This window comes from Bos indicus x Bos taurus, chromosome X (assembly GCF_003369695.1).
Source record: "Bos indicus x Bos taurus breed Angus x Brahman F1 hybrid chromosome X, Bos_hybrid_MaternalHap_v2.0, whole genome shotgun sequence".
Taxonomy (NCBI): domain Eukaryota; kingdom Metazoa; phylum Chordata; class Mammalia; order Artiodactyla; family Bovidae; genus Bos; species Bos indicus x Bos taurus.
The window spans coordinates 8,368,141-8,382,773 of record NC_040105.1 but is presented as its reverse complement, the minus strand read 5'-3'; the positions used below and the strand labels follow the sequence as shown (position 1 = coordinate 8,382,773).

At 41.7% G+C, this 14,633-nt stretch overlaps 1 protein-coding gene across 5 annotated transcripts in view; it reads left to right on the top strand.

Annotated features, from left to right (window-relative positions):
• ARHGAP6 (Rho GTPase activating protein 6) overlaps window positions 1-14,633 on the top strand; it is a 541,707-nt gene that overhangs the window by 427,906 nt on the left and 99,168 nt on the right. The window contains exon 1 of one of the 5 annotated variants that reach the window (XM_027535098.1): window positions 7,851-8,168. The exons of the other annotated variants lie outside the window; for them this stretch is intronic. The gene's annotated coding sequence lies outside the window, so the exon portion shown is untranslated. Of the gene's footprint in view, window positions 1-7,850; window positions 8,169-14,633 lie in introns of those variants that run through there. 5 annotated transcript variants of the gene reach the window in all.

Below are 14,633 nucleotides of genomic sequence, written 5' to 3'. Positions count from 1 at the left end.
GGTCACAAAGAGTCGGATACAAGTGAGCAACTAATGCTTTCACATAGTTGCTGCACAATATTATATAAGTTGCAGGTGTACAATAGAGTGATTCAGTTTTAAAGATTGTACTCCATTTATAGTTATTACCAAAAAATTGGCTATATTCCTCTTGTTGTATAAAATATCCTTGCAGCTTATGTTATACCTAATAGTTTGTTTACTATTACTCCCCTACCTCTGTCTGGCTCCTTCCCCATCCCCTCTCCCCACTGGTAACCACTAACTTGTTCTCTAGGTCTCCCACAGGACTCTGTAACTGAGCCTTAGAGTGGTTAGATACAGACATGGCTAGCTGTGGGCTGAGCTGGAATTCAGAGGGACCACAGAACCTGCCCTGCAACCACTGTGCTGTCATCCGCATCCCATTTGAAGGAAACAGTGGCAAATGAGCAGATAAGACCTGTTTATCACACCTCAAAGACGGTGGCCGCTTCACTGTGCTACCATTAAAAATATTCCTCATCATGTCCATGGCAGTAATCATAGAAAGTGGCATCTGGATCAAGCCTGTGCAAGGGAAAAAAAATTTAAATTATGGGTGCACAAATGTGGGAACTGAATTCTTACTCGGTAGCATTATTAGGTTCTATTTCTGCTGCCCCTGAGAGAGAAGGAAAGAGGATCAGAATCTACCCTTGGTATCAGGGAAATCTGGCAGGGTCAGTAAATAAAGGACTAGACAGTATACCTTTCATATGGCAATGTGGCAGGATGTGAGAAGGGAGGAGTGGGGACAGCAGGAAGAGAGACAACAGTGCATGGCACACACTTAGTGGAATTAGAGAAAAAGTGGGAGGAATTTGCCACCACTGATGATTTCCTTAATCGCAGACCTTTGCAATGATTCTCACCCTGAACCACACATTGGAGTCCCCTGGAGAATTGTGTAAGCCTGCCAGTACCTACACCCCAACCCTAAAGAGTCTCAGTGATTTGACCTCTTCCTTCACTGTCCAATACGATAGCCACTCGCCACAGTGGCTACTTACATTTATATCAATGAAGATGAAAGAAAATTAAAAGTTCAGTGACTGTCTGCTTAATCACATCTCAAGAGCTCATTAGCATGGGTGGCTAGTGGCCAGCATATCAGACAGTAGAAAAATTTCCATAATCACAGAAACGTCTATTGGACCTCTCTGGTCTGGAGGTGGTTGAGGGCATGAGTATTTTTGAAAACGGCACCAAGTAATTCTTTTCTTTTTTTAATTGAGGTATACGCCAAGTAATTCTAATGTGCAGCCAGGTTAGAGAACGGCTGGTCCTTGTAGTGAAAGTCACTCAGTCGTGTCCGACTCTTTGCGACCCCATGGACTATACAGTTCATGGAATTCTCTAGGCCAGAATACTGGAGTGGGTAGCTGTTTCCTTTTCCAGGGATCTTCCCAACCCAGGGATAGAACCCAGATCTCCCGCATTGCAGGTGGTCCTTGTAGAGTTTGTTCTAAAATTTGTCACCATCTCCATCTGAACTGATTTTGCTTTTGTAGCAAATATCCCAAGAATATTATTAAAACTAGACTTTTTTTCTGCAGTCTAGTAACAGATGCATATACTTGAAAATGGATGCGAACATCTCACTATGCCCCTGAAGGTGTTTCTCCCAGTATAATATTGGATCTGACTCTCTGGGGAATCCACATTTATTGGACAAACTGAAGGACTGTCATAAAGAAAGCATCTCTAAGCACTGCTTGCTTTATTGCTCCTGTGGGAAATAAAGCCCACGGGCCCAAACCCAAAGAATGGACTTGGAGACACGAGGTGCAGTGGGAAGCGAGGCTTTAGTGATGGTCTTGCAAGATCGGGTGGCTGGTGGGCAGGCACACCCAGAGTGGTTACAATGGGTTTTTCATCAGGCACCCTAGCCCCTCCCCCAGTTCCTCCCTGGCTGAGTACTATGGGGTTAACAATCTTCCCGATATCACCTGGATTTATTATTCTCCTTGCACTCTTCTTCCCATTCTTATGTTTTGAATTCACCAATAGAATGAGCCCGAGTGAAAATCCTAGGCACTCCACTTTCCCTTTGTCTGGATTTTCCCCCACGAGGATCCTAATGGCTATCACATCAGCAGGCTGTCACTCTAGGCTAGTTGTCCTTGAAAGTGGACCACTTTGAGTTTTTATTTCTGACACTGCCTCAGTCCCTTTCTGTCAGTTGATGCCATGCGCAGAGCCTCCCTTTCCCACCACACTGTAGACCTAATGTTTACTTCCTCTTGCTCTCCCGTCCTGTCTGTTGTGCACCAGTTTGCGTCATTCATCTTTCCTCAAACACCGCTTTCACTGTGTCACACCTTTACTCCAAAACTTGGCATGTGTGTTCCGCTTGTAAAGGATATGACCCGAGAGGCTTTCTAAAATGCCTGTTTCTCCTTCTTTCAGACACCAGTCCCCCACTCTTGCTCCCGGAGGTGATCTCCACCTCAGCTTTCTGTTTGTTTCCCCCAGCTGCCCTGCCTCTCTGTGTGCACATTTCTGTCCCTCTGTTTCATAAAGGCTTTGGGAACTTGGCTGCCCTCCATGCATTTACCAGATTTCTCCCAGTTACAGAGGGGCCATCCAGTCCTGGTCGGGTGCTTTGTGCCATACTCACTTCGCGCACGTGTCTTCCAAGAGACTCATTGAAGAAAATGTCCCTGGCATGCTGTGATATAGCCTAAGGGCTAAACCCATTGCATTTGGAAACAGGCTGTCTGGGTGTGAATTCAAGCAAGTTACTTTCTTGTCTGCAAAAGGAGAACAATCCTAGTACCTGCCTCCTATGCTATGCTATGCTATGCTATGCTAAGTCACTTCAGTCGTGTCCGACTCCATGTGACCCCATAGACGGCAGCCCACCAGGCTCCCCCATCCCTGGGATTCTCCAGGCAAGAACACTGGAGTGGGTTGCCATTTCCTTCTCCGATGCAGGAAAGTGAAAAGTGAAAGTGAAGTTGCTCAGTCATGTCCGACTCTTAGCGACCCCATGGACTGCAGCCTACCAGGCTCCTCTGTCCATGGGATTTTCCAGGCAAGAGTACTGGAGTGGGGTGCCAACCTGCCTCCTAGAGTATAGCAAATATTCTGTAAGCCCTAACTAAGTGTTGGGCTTCCCTTGTAGCTCAGTCGGTAAAGAATCTGCCTGCAATGCAGGAGACCTGGGTTCATTTCCTGGGTCAGGAAGATCCCCTGGAGAAGGAGATGGCAACCCACTCCTGTATTCTTAGCTGGAGAATCCCATGGAAAGAGGAACCTGGCAGGCTACAGTCCATGGGGTTGCAAGAGTTCAACACGACTGAGCTACTAAACCACCACCACTGCCAGGTGTTAGAGACTCTCTGTTGTGGTTTTGATTGTTTCAGATTTGTGGCCTTTAGTAACTTTCCAGATATCTAATACTTGGCTTTGATGGTAGATATTTAGATCTGAAGGATCTGAAAGTTAGTCTGTCTGCAAGTGGGTGACAGTAGGAGCAAGAGAATACTAGAAATGAGACAAAGGTCAAGTGCTGGGAGTGAAGAGGGCAGATAAGTATTGTTAGGGAAGCAAATGATAGCCACGAGAGAATGCAGAATCGTCCTTCTGTGTTTTTACTTGTTGTTGTTTAGTCGCTCCGTCGTATCCCACTCATTCGCTACCCCATGGACTGCAGCCCACCAGGCTCCTCCGTCCATGAGATTCTCCAAGCAAGAATACTGGAGGGGGTTGCCATTTCCTCCTCCAGGGAACCTTCCTGGCCCTGGGATAAAACCCATGCATTGCAGGTGGATTCTTTACCACTGAGCCACCAGGGAAGCCCAATATAAAGGTAGAGTCTGATAATGCAACTAAAAGATACCACATCTTCACTGTACTCTGTACAGTATCAGAAGGATTGAAATGTCCTTAACAATTTTTCACATTTTTTACATACCATCACAAAAAATACTAAGACCTCAAGTGCTAGTTCTATGTTACTGGTCAAAAGAGGGTAATTGGACCAGCAAAAGTTTGATCAGTGATAAATATGATCTAGATGAAATTTCACTATGCCATTGCATCATATCAAGTCATAATTCTAAAAGAAGCATCACCTGTTTCTAAATATTTGCTATATATTATTTAAAACTATTTATTCTTTTGTTCCTAAAAGACTTTCTACATGTTCTGCAAAGTGACTTATAAAGAATAGTTTTTATTTTATCATCCGGTTGATCAGCTACTTTCTTTCCATGTGAAAATGTTGAAACTGAAGGAATGACCTGCCACGTGGATCAGTGGGGAGACGTACATGAGAAGTTCCAGGGATAGGACTCCAGATTCAAACTGTTTAGAATTGTGATCTGTGTGTACAAAAGAAGTTTAAAAAGGTGAGGTTGATTGCCATATCACAAACGTTCCCAAATCTCACCATAATGTTTGTTACTCACTCATATTGTTGGGCTTTCCTGGTGGCTGGAGACCTGGGTTCAATCCCTGAGTTGGGAAGATCCCCTGGAGAAGGAAAAGGCTACCCACTCCAGTATTCTTGCCTGAAGAACAGTCCGTGGGGTCACAAAGAGTCGGACACGACTGAGCACCTTTCTCTTTCACTTTCACTTTCGTATTGTCATAGTCTCTATGATTGGTAGGATGGCTGTGTTCCAAACAAGGATTCAAGGACCCAAGCTGTTTTTTCCTGTTGCTCCACTATCTTCAACACAAGAAGATATTGATTTGGTTATTCACTGCCTCAAAAAAAACCCCCGCCCTCCCTGCCCCCCCAGCTTTGGTGGCCTAAAACAACCACTGCTTTATTCACTGATGGTCCTGTAATCTGATCTGGGCTCAGCTGAACACTTCTGCTGGCCTTGACAGAGGTCACTCATAAGACTTCACTCAACTGGGAGGTTGTCTGGAAGCTGGATTGAGCTGAGACATTGGGACAGCTAAGCTCTTCTCACGCTCCATGTGGCCTCTCCAGGTGGTTTCTCCAGTAGAGTAGCCACAGTTATGACATGGTGGTTCAAGGGTCCCAAGAATGCCAAAGTGGAAATTGCCAGGACTTCTTAAGTCTTAGGTCCAGAATTATCTCACTGTCATTTCTGCCACGTTTGATTGGTTAAGGCAGATCCCAGAGGTGGTCAGAACTGAAGAGCAGGGGACGCTTGGGCATGAATATTGAGAAGCGTGGTCCATGCCTGGGATGACCTCATGTAGCTTTGAGAGATGTTGTCTCCAGGTTTTTATGGGCCAAGGCTAGAAATGAAGCCTGTCACTTCCTCCTACAGTCCATTGCTTAGAGTTTAGTCATATGACCTCTACTCTGTGCAAAGGAGACTGGGATGGGTCATCTAGCTGAGAGCCCATGAAGAAGTCTTTGTGCAGCCTGTGAGTCTTTTCCTCTGTTTCTATATCTCCATGACCACACCCATAATATGCAATTGTGGGAGTGAATGCATACCACATGTGTAGTGCATATCACCTAATATATGCTCAATATATTCAATTATTATTATTTTCTGTTTTGCAATGAATATTTGATTTTATTCTGTTTAAATCAGCACACATGGCAATGGATGCCATGCTGAGGAATCTGAACTTTATCCATGAGCTAAAGAGGAGACATCAAAGGGTTTTAAGCAAAACAGTGGTATCATCAGAAATGTGTTCACTCCAAAAGTTTGAAAGTGGTTCTATAATATTTTTGCCCTGAAAGTGCAAAATGTCCCTAGTGATATAAACAGTAATAATCCAGAATAAGAGTCAGGAGTAAATGCTTAATGGCTTAGATATTGAGGCTGTAAATTGTTGTTTGGTGTCCTTGGCTAATCAAGAGTTAAGTGGGTAAAAGATCACCGTGTTCCTGGCATTTTTTTTCTGGGTGGCAAAACTCTTCCACAGATTGGACCTTATGATTGCTTCCTGATACTTATTTCAAAGGCTGTTTGGGTGACTTTTTGGCCTCTTCTTGGTTCTACTTAAAGAGTATTTGAATCTTAAAGAAGATTCCTTATGTCACCCTTTGTTTTTCTGGCTTGAATGCATTTTCCCAAAGAATGCCAGAGATACTCAACTTCTCCATTATTTCTGCATATCCTCTCAAGGCTTGACTTGTTTCCACTGTTAAAACAAACTAGGAATTTCACAAAACATTGTCTCTTAAGATTACTTGAGATTAGCCACTTGAAGAAATGCTCACTTTCACATGAAACATTCATGGACCTGACAGTGTTGTCTCCATCAAATGAACAAGCCACTCCAGGCTTAGGTAATTGTACTCATTAAATCCCTGCGTCTATTTCTTACTGAACACCATGACGTGGCTCTGACTACAGCTGCTTGTGAACTATGGCTTTGTCTTCCAGCCAATTTCATAGAAAAACTTTAATATAGTTGGGATCACAGCTGCATTACTTATGAGCTGTGAATTTGGGAGTAAGTTACTTAACCTCTTGAGCTTCTGTTTTTCATCTATTATATGGGGATAAAAATGTAAACTACTTTTTATAATTCTTTCATCAGTTAAATGAGTCAGTGCCCATAAAATGTTTAGAACAATATCTGACACTTAATAAGGATTCACTGAGGACTACAGGGTGCTTGCATCTATTCATAAACTGAAAGATCACTTGCCCAACAATGACAAATGAATCGCATACTTATCATTTCCATGCAAAGTATTATATTAAATAACTTTGGTGGGTCTAAATTCCATAAATGAGTATTCAGATTACATGAACCTTATTCACTATCTGCTGAAATGATGACTTTTCAACATCTGAGTTTTGAGGTTAGTGGAGGTGAGGGTATATGCTACAACAGGCAAATTTTTACTCTGAATTTCTCTTTAAGTGTAATTTTTCTAGTAAAGAAAAACATCTGATGTATTTTATTGTTTTTAAATTCTTTCCTCTCACTAAATAAATATCAGGAGCAACAGAAGCTGTGTGTGGCTTATATCAAGTGATGATTAACCTCACAGAATCCTAGTAAAAAATGTACCGAGTCCCTAAATTTTGAGTCAGTAAGGTCTTCCATGAAATTATTGCTCAGTTTGTCAGTTATAATCACAGTGATTCTTTTGTTGGAACTTGTGACCACAGGAGAACTATAACTTCATATTGAATGGAAAACAAAGATGTCTTTTTGAGTTATTTTTGGTTCAGTGCCATGTGGAATACATGGAGATCAAGGTAATTAGTGATCACGATATGTTTTTAATCTTTCCTTTTCTCTCTGTTCTTCAAGGCTGTCTCCCTGCTGCCCCCACCCCCAACCTGCACCCTCCTAAACAGGGCCACAGTGGTTACACCCACTCTGACCTCCACACCCCCTGTGCAGGAAATGAACAACTTCTCAAGGACTATTGTTTTACAAAGAGCGTAAAATTCAGAGCATGTGTTGTGCTTCAGTATAAGGGAGAATGAAACCTTTTTGTTTAGTGTTTTTTTTTTTACTAGTGTTAGAAAAATGAAGAAGTCTGTGTTTTTAAAATGGAATGCAAGAACTGAGACTTTATCCTAAACAAAGAAAGCACCCTATGTGCTTTATCACGCTCTCAGAGGTTTTACCCGAGGCTTCCGTCATTCTTTGGTTGATTCCTAATAAGGACAGTTTGCACAGTTACAATCCAATTACCATTTGTAGATCCCTGTGGAAAGGGGGATTTTTTTAGAGGAATCCTTTTGTAACTCCAGAATATCTCTTCAAAATAGTCTTATTAAAATAAAAATCAGGAAATCCAGTTTCAATTTCTCTGCATTCTTTTTGTTCCTCCCCCTTAGCACTGCTTTCACACACACACACACACACACACACACACACTCAGTCACTCGCACACTCACTCACTCGCACACTCACTCACTCACTCAGCGACACAGCCTGCCTCCATTCTGAAGGGACAGGAACTTCTCAATGGTCCGATGAAAAGATAGCATTTTTTTTTTTTTTTTTTGGTCCCGAGACGTATGGTAGCAGAGGTCTCTGGCAACAAAAGGTATCGTGGGAGTCACAGCTATGCCAGCTGGGCCATTTCTCAGACACTCGCTGCAATCTGCCATTTCAGGATGTATTTTTCATCAAAAAAATAATTTTTTTTAAACAGACTCAAGTTCCTACTCCAAGCTTAGCTCAGTGAAATTAGAGAGGACAGCAAAGACACAGCTGAATATAATTCATGGGTAAGCAATATAAATATCTATACTTCGTCTTTTCCAGATTATTGTGATATAATGTTGTGATTCTTCCACATTTGTCTTGTGATTTGGGAAGAAAAGTGGATTGATTAGTGTCTGAAATGTGTGACAGCTAAGTCTGTCTGTGCCAATGGAGATTTATGGGAACATTATTTTTAGATTGATTGATGATATTGGAGCAGCTTGAAATGAGCAAATCGGACCAGAAAGGAGCGTGCCGTGATGAAGTGGATCTGGGCTGATTTCTACAAAGATTCAGCACAGGCTGTTTTCAGGTCTGAAAGGGTAAAGTAGTTTATGTGCCCCTCTAGACTTCTTGAACTCAGGGCAAGATTTTAGTTTCCGTGGCTATGATAAATACAGGCTTTGCAGAACAGCTCAGACATTAGATAAGCCTAATCATAAATCGAATGTGCTCTGCTTTATAAAAGAGTAAAACCTTAAGCTTTTGGATTTTTACATAATTTCTGGTTTATACTATTATAAGGGTATGTCTCAGAATGAAAAGACTCAGTGGTGGAAAAGGTAGAATGTGACTCTTACAATGCAGATCCCACTGCTATTGCAGGGGTCACCTAACTTCTTTGGATTTTTCTTTGCTCCTTTGCAAAGGTAGGAATTGGATTGATTCATCAGGAGATGTGGTGAAATACATACGGTTGTGAGTGTCTAGATTCTGGAATCTACATCCTGGCTGCAAATTCCAATTCTGCCATTTACTAGGTGCGTGATCTTGACACGTTAAGATAATCTCATCTGAAATATGGGGATAATAATGGTAACAAAGTTCTTAGAGTTGTTGTAGGAATTATATGAGTTAATATAAATAAAGGACTTAGAACAGTAGCTAGCAGAGAGTGGACAATGTTAGCCATATCTCCAAGGTCCAATCCATCTCTGGAGGTCTGTCATTCTAATTTCAGTGAACTAAATTTAAGTATAGAAAGACAAGCAAAACCATCAGCTGCTGGAGCTGTCATTGAGAAGTTTCTAATTCTTGCAAGGGTCTCCATTTTTCCACACTCTTGGGATCTGTGCGGGCTCTTTTATCTCTTCCCCATCCAAGATTCAAGTGAATCTTAAAACTCAGAATTAAATCGGTGGCTGGTAGACAAGTCCACAATTCAACTCAGGATACACAGAGATGAAACTGGCCTTTTGTTCTGATGTTTTCGCCTTTGGGAACTTCGAATATGTGGTTGTGTCTCTTCCCTGCCAAAGGTTCTTTCCACTGAAACAAGATGTATGAGTGAAACAAGATGTGACGAGAGAAGTTTGGGAGTTGTTTGTTTGTTTGTTGTTTTTGAGTGGTGGTAGCACAGCACTGGGTTTCTCAGTGTTCATTTCAATTTTGGTTTATCAGTAATCCAGACAAATAGGCCATTTGCAGAGAACCACTTTTATTTCACTCCAGCTTTTACATACTTTACAATGTCCCCAAGTCTTACTGTGTCATGTGATATATTTATAGGTTCTTTGGGATGTTGCCCAGAGAAACAAAATCTTAGGAGAGGAGAATGATGATCCCAAAGAGAAACCCTAATCATAGGTGTGCCTTTACTTTTAGTGTAGTCCAGGGGCCAGCAAACTTTCTCTATAAAGAGTCATATAGTAAATATTTCCACCTTTACAGGCCAGTCTCTGTTAGAACCACTCAACTCCGCCATTGTAGTGTGAAAGCAGTTGTAGACAGTTCCGAAAGGAATGACTGTGGCTATGTGCCAATAAAACTTTATTTGCAAAAACAATCAGTAGATGGGATTTGGTTCACAGTCAGTGATTTTCCAGGCCCTGGCTTGTCATCATCCCCATTTCATGGATTAGGAAAACAAAGCATGGGGAGAGAAAATAAGCTTGTGAAAAGCCACATGGCTGGAAAGTGGCAGAACTGGGACTCAAGCCCAGGCAGCCAAGCTTGCCAACCTTTGCTTTTAGCCACAGCCCCAAGCTGCCCCTGTGTCAACTCATACTTGTCTGGGATGCTCATCTCCTGAAATCTGCCTGGCTCATTACCTCACCTCCATAAGAGTTAGTTCAAATATCAGCTTCTCAGTAAGGTTGCCCTGGAAACCTTCCCAACACTCCTGATGCCCCTCACTTTCCTCTACCTTCTCTTTTTCTTTGGAGCTTATCACTTTATTACTTGCTATGTAATCGACTCATTGATTATGTTTATTTCTCATCAGTTTCCTCCACTGGCCTGGACACTCCTTGAGAGGAGAGCTCTTTGTTTTGTTCCCCAATGAATCCACAGTATCTAGAATGGTGCCTGGCTTATCAAAGGTGCTCGTTAATATTTGTTGAATGAGTGAAGTCCACTTTTCCATCATGTTACTCTAACATATTTTGGCACCTCTTGTACTAGCAATCAATAGCTAATATACTAAGGCAAAAAGTAAAAATGCACTGTTATACCAACCAAATGTTCAGAATTTTCTAAAGTTTCTGCTTTTGAAAAAAAAGCAGAATATATAAATAATACAAAAAATTAAGCGAGATATAGAAGTATTAAATATTCCTAAAGATCTGTTGAGAAGGAGTGCTTGAAGAATCAAGAGAAGAAGAATTAGCAAAAGTTATTTGTTGAGTTCATAAAGGAATAACCTCTTTGAAGAGTCCAAACAGGAGTGTAACAGCTATGCAAATACCCTCAACTTTGCCCAGAAACTCATGAGGAAGGGATTTCCTTGTCATTGGAGATGTGTTTATTTTGGAGTTATAAAGAACTAGGCAGCCCTTTTCAGAAATGTGGGTTGTGAGCCTGGTATTTAAACTTATGCCATACTTCAGCAAGTATTAATTATTAGTAAATGACAGGTGGCCACAGGAGAAGACAAAAGAAATTCAGCCCCTGGCATGGTTTATTTAAATGGCATGCCGGTTTTCCCACCCTTAACTTACTGATCTGGTCTTTCCTTCTGCTTCTCACCTATGTGGAATCACAGTCCAGCTGTGCATGCGAGCATGCTAAGTCGCTTCAGTCGTGTCCAGCGCTATGCAACACTATGGCCTGTAGCCCACCAGGCTCCTCTGTCCATGGGATTCTTCAGGCAAGAATATGGAGTTGGTTGCCATGCCCTCCTCCATCTTACTCATAGTGGAACCGTTTATTCATGAATTCAACACACATTTCTTAAGAGTTATTGGTATCACTAAAACTGCTAAGTTTTTGAAAGGGAGGCCAATTTAGAGGAATGATGGTTAAAATTAATTATAAATTTGTGTGTGTGTAAACATGCTTAGTCACTCGGTCCAGTCTGACTCTTTGTGACCCCATGGACTGTACCCCTTCAGGCTCCTCTGTCCATGGAATTTTTCAGGCAAGGATAGTCAAGTGGGTTGCCATTCCCTTCTCTAGGGGACCTTCCTAACCCAGCAACCGAACTCCGGTCTCCTGCATGGCAGGCAGATTCTTTACCATCTGAGCCACCAGTGAAGTCCAATTATAACTTTAATTACCATGTATTTAGGGCTTGCTGGGAACTCATACGCACTCAGCAAACAATTCACTTGCATTGTCTCATACCATCACTACAAACCTGGGAGTAAGTCTTATTCTTTGCTCCATCTTATTTATGAGAAAACTGAGGCTTAGAGATGTTCTGAATCATGCCAAAGAGCTCATAACCATATGAATCCAAGTCTTTACTGCCATCCCAGTGGGTCCCAATCTTTATTGTGCAAAGATGAGAATCTCCTGAGGATTCTGGTTTATGGCGAAGGTATTTGGGCCCTGTTCCTTGTGACCCTAATTCCCTGAATCTGCCTTAGAGCCCAAAAACCTACATGTTGACAAGAATCATCTGCCCAGGTAATTCCACTGCCCCAGGTCTACTGGCCGTATTTTGAGGAGCCTTGCATCACTTCTTATTGGCTCACTGGGCTTTGGGAAGTTTACAGTTGGATGAGGTTAAAGAGATGCTGCAATTAGAGACGAGTCTCAAGGACATAAGAAAACAATGTGGTATAGACCAAAACCAAAATCATTTCAGTCAATTTTATTTCATGGGAAAATCAAGTCTGTTTGTAAAGATGAGATTTAGCTCAGAAGAATGACCTTTCTGAATAAATCACAGATATTAGATGGTTGGTTTTTCAGTTTGCCTTTTGCTTCTTTTTTCTCAATGTGGAGACATATACTTCTGGCGGGAAGGAAATCTCTTTAGTTAATGCTTTCGGTGATTTGTTCTCCAGTTAATGAAGATTTGAGGCTTTTTTGTTTGTCTCTTTTAAATTGGCTTGTGGTGTTTGTCCTTCTTAATGCTAATTCTACATAACTTCTAGGATTCTGTTTATTTATTTATATAACATACAGAAAACTACATGTATAATATACATAATCATGGATAGCATGCATAAGGGATTATATAAGGGTGCATACCTTTGATGATAAACAAAACGGATACTTGAGTGTTAATATCTTCTGACACCATCATTTTAAGGAGATTGTGTGTGATTTGGACCTAAGAGCAGACCTAACTCATGCTAGGCCAGGTTTTTTCCATCTCTGTATCGTGAACATCTGGAGCCAGGTAGTTCATTGTGGGCACAGGGGGCTATCCTGTGTATGGTAGGATGTTGAGGCAATCCCTGATGTCTACTCACTAGTTGCCAGTAGGAAACCCACCTGAGAGTCATGATAGTCAAAAATGTTTCCAGAAATTGCCAAATGTCCCCTGAGGGGGCAAAATCACCCCTAAGAACCACTGTGCTATATCCTTTTGTTACCCTTTATTAGTGCTGCCCCATGGTATCCCAGAATGAAAGGATATTTTTATAATATCAAGGTCTTTTGTCTATCCAGAAACATTGGGTCACTTTCAATCTCACATTTATGAAATGAAAGCAAATTAGAAATCATCCACTTTCAATCTAAAAGAAAAAAAATCCTGTGACAACCTCTCAAAAACTGGATCTGGAGAACCTTAAAATGAGTCATCCACTTATGAGATAAACAGTCACCAAAGAAAAATGCTGGCCTGGAGTGTGTGTTTCAGAATTGAGGAACAGCCAGAAACATTCTAGGCTGTGCTGGTGGGCTTTGGCGTGCTTCGGGGTGCTTGTTTATTGCTCCGGGGCCCATGTAGTGAGTGTCGCAGGGCAACACTGACCTTTGTGTTTGTGTCTTCCTGCTCATAAGAGATCTGATGTGTGAGTGTGAGTGTCATAGTTTCATTATTCCTCAGGGCTCATATTCTTACACTTATTTTCTGCCCCCATATACTGGCATTTGGGGGCTCATCTACAGGCTTTGTTTCAAAAGACTGTTTCTTAGCAATTTATTCAAATCCAGAAGATATTCTCCCTCATAGACACAGTATTACATGAGTTGGTGAGTTTCCAATTTCCTATTGGACTCATGATGTACCTTATCCATGTAGTTCTTAGACTGACAGATATTTATTATTTGTGAATTATTTCTTCTTCAGTGATAATTAATTGCCAGGCACTATCTTGGGTACTGGGAACACCAAGGTCAGTACACCAGACAAGGCTCTTGCTCTCATGAATCTAGCTGATATATATAGCTCATGATGCAGGGTGCTAGGGACTGGGTCTTGGCCACGTGAGAGTAGATGCCAAATAAATATGTATAGGGTCCTAAGTGACCCCAATCTCTTTATATCAGGGGTTGGCAAACTACAGTCAGTGGGCCAAATTGTTTTTGTATGACCTCCATGCCTAGAAAGGTTTTTCCATTTTTAAATGGTTGAAAAAAGTCAGAAGAATAATATTTTGTGACTTGAAAATTATATGACATCAGAATTTTAGTGTCTATGACTAAAAGACACTCCTTGGAAGGAAAGTTATGACCAACCTAGACATCATATTAAAAAGCAGAGACATTACTTTGCCAACAAAGGTCCATTTAGTCAAGGCTATGGCTTTTCCAGTAGTCACGTATGGATGTGAGAGTTGGACTGTAAAGAAAGCTGAGCACTGAAGAATTGATGCTTTTGAACCGTGGTGTTGGAGAAGACTCTTGAGAGTCCCTTGGACTGCAAGGAGATCCAACCAGTCCATCCAAAAGGAGATCAGTTCTGGGAGTTCATTGGAAGGACTGATGTTGAAGCTGAAACTCAGCCACCTGATATTTGGTGGCTCAATTTTGGCCACCTGATGCAAAGAACTGACTCATTTGAAAAGACCCTGATGCTGGGAGAGATTGAGGGCAGGAGGAGAAGGGGACGACAGAGGATGAGATGGTTGGATGGCGTCACCAACTCAATGGACATGAGTTTGGGTAAAATCCAGGAGTTGCTGATGGAAAGGGAGGCCTGGCATGCTAGAGTCGGACATGACTGAGTGACTGAACTGATGACTAAAATTTTATTGGAACTTTTGTTTACATGTGGTTTACGGCCGCCTTTGTGCTGCATTGGCAGATCTGAGTAGTTGTGACAAAGACTATATGAACCACAAGCCTGAAATATTTACTATGTGTAACTT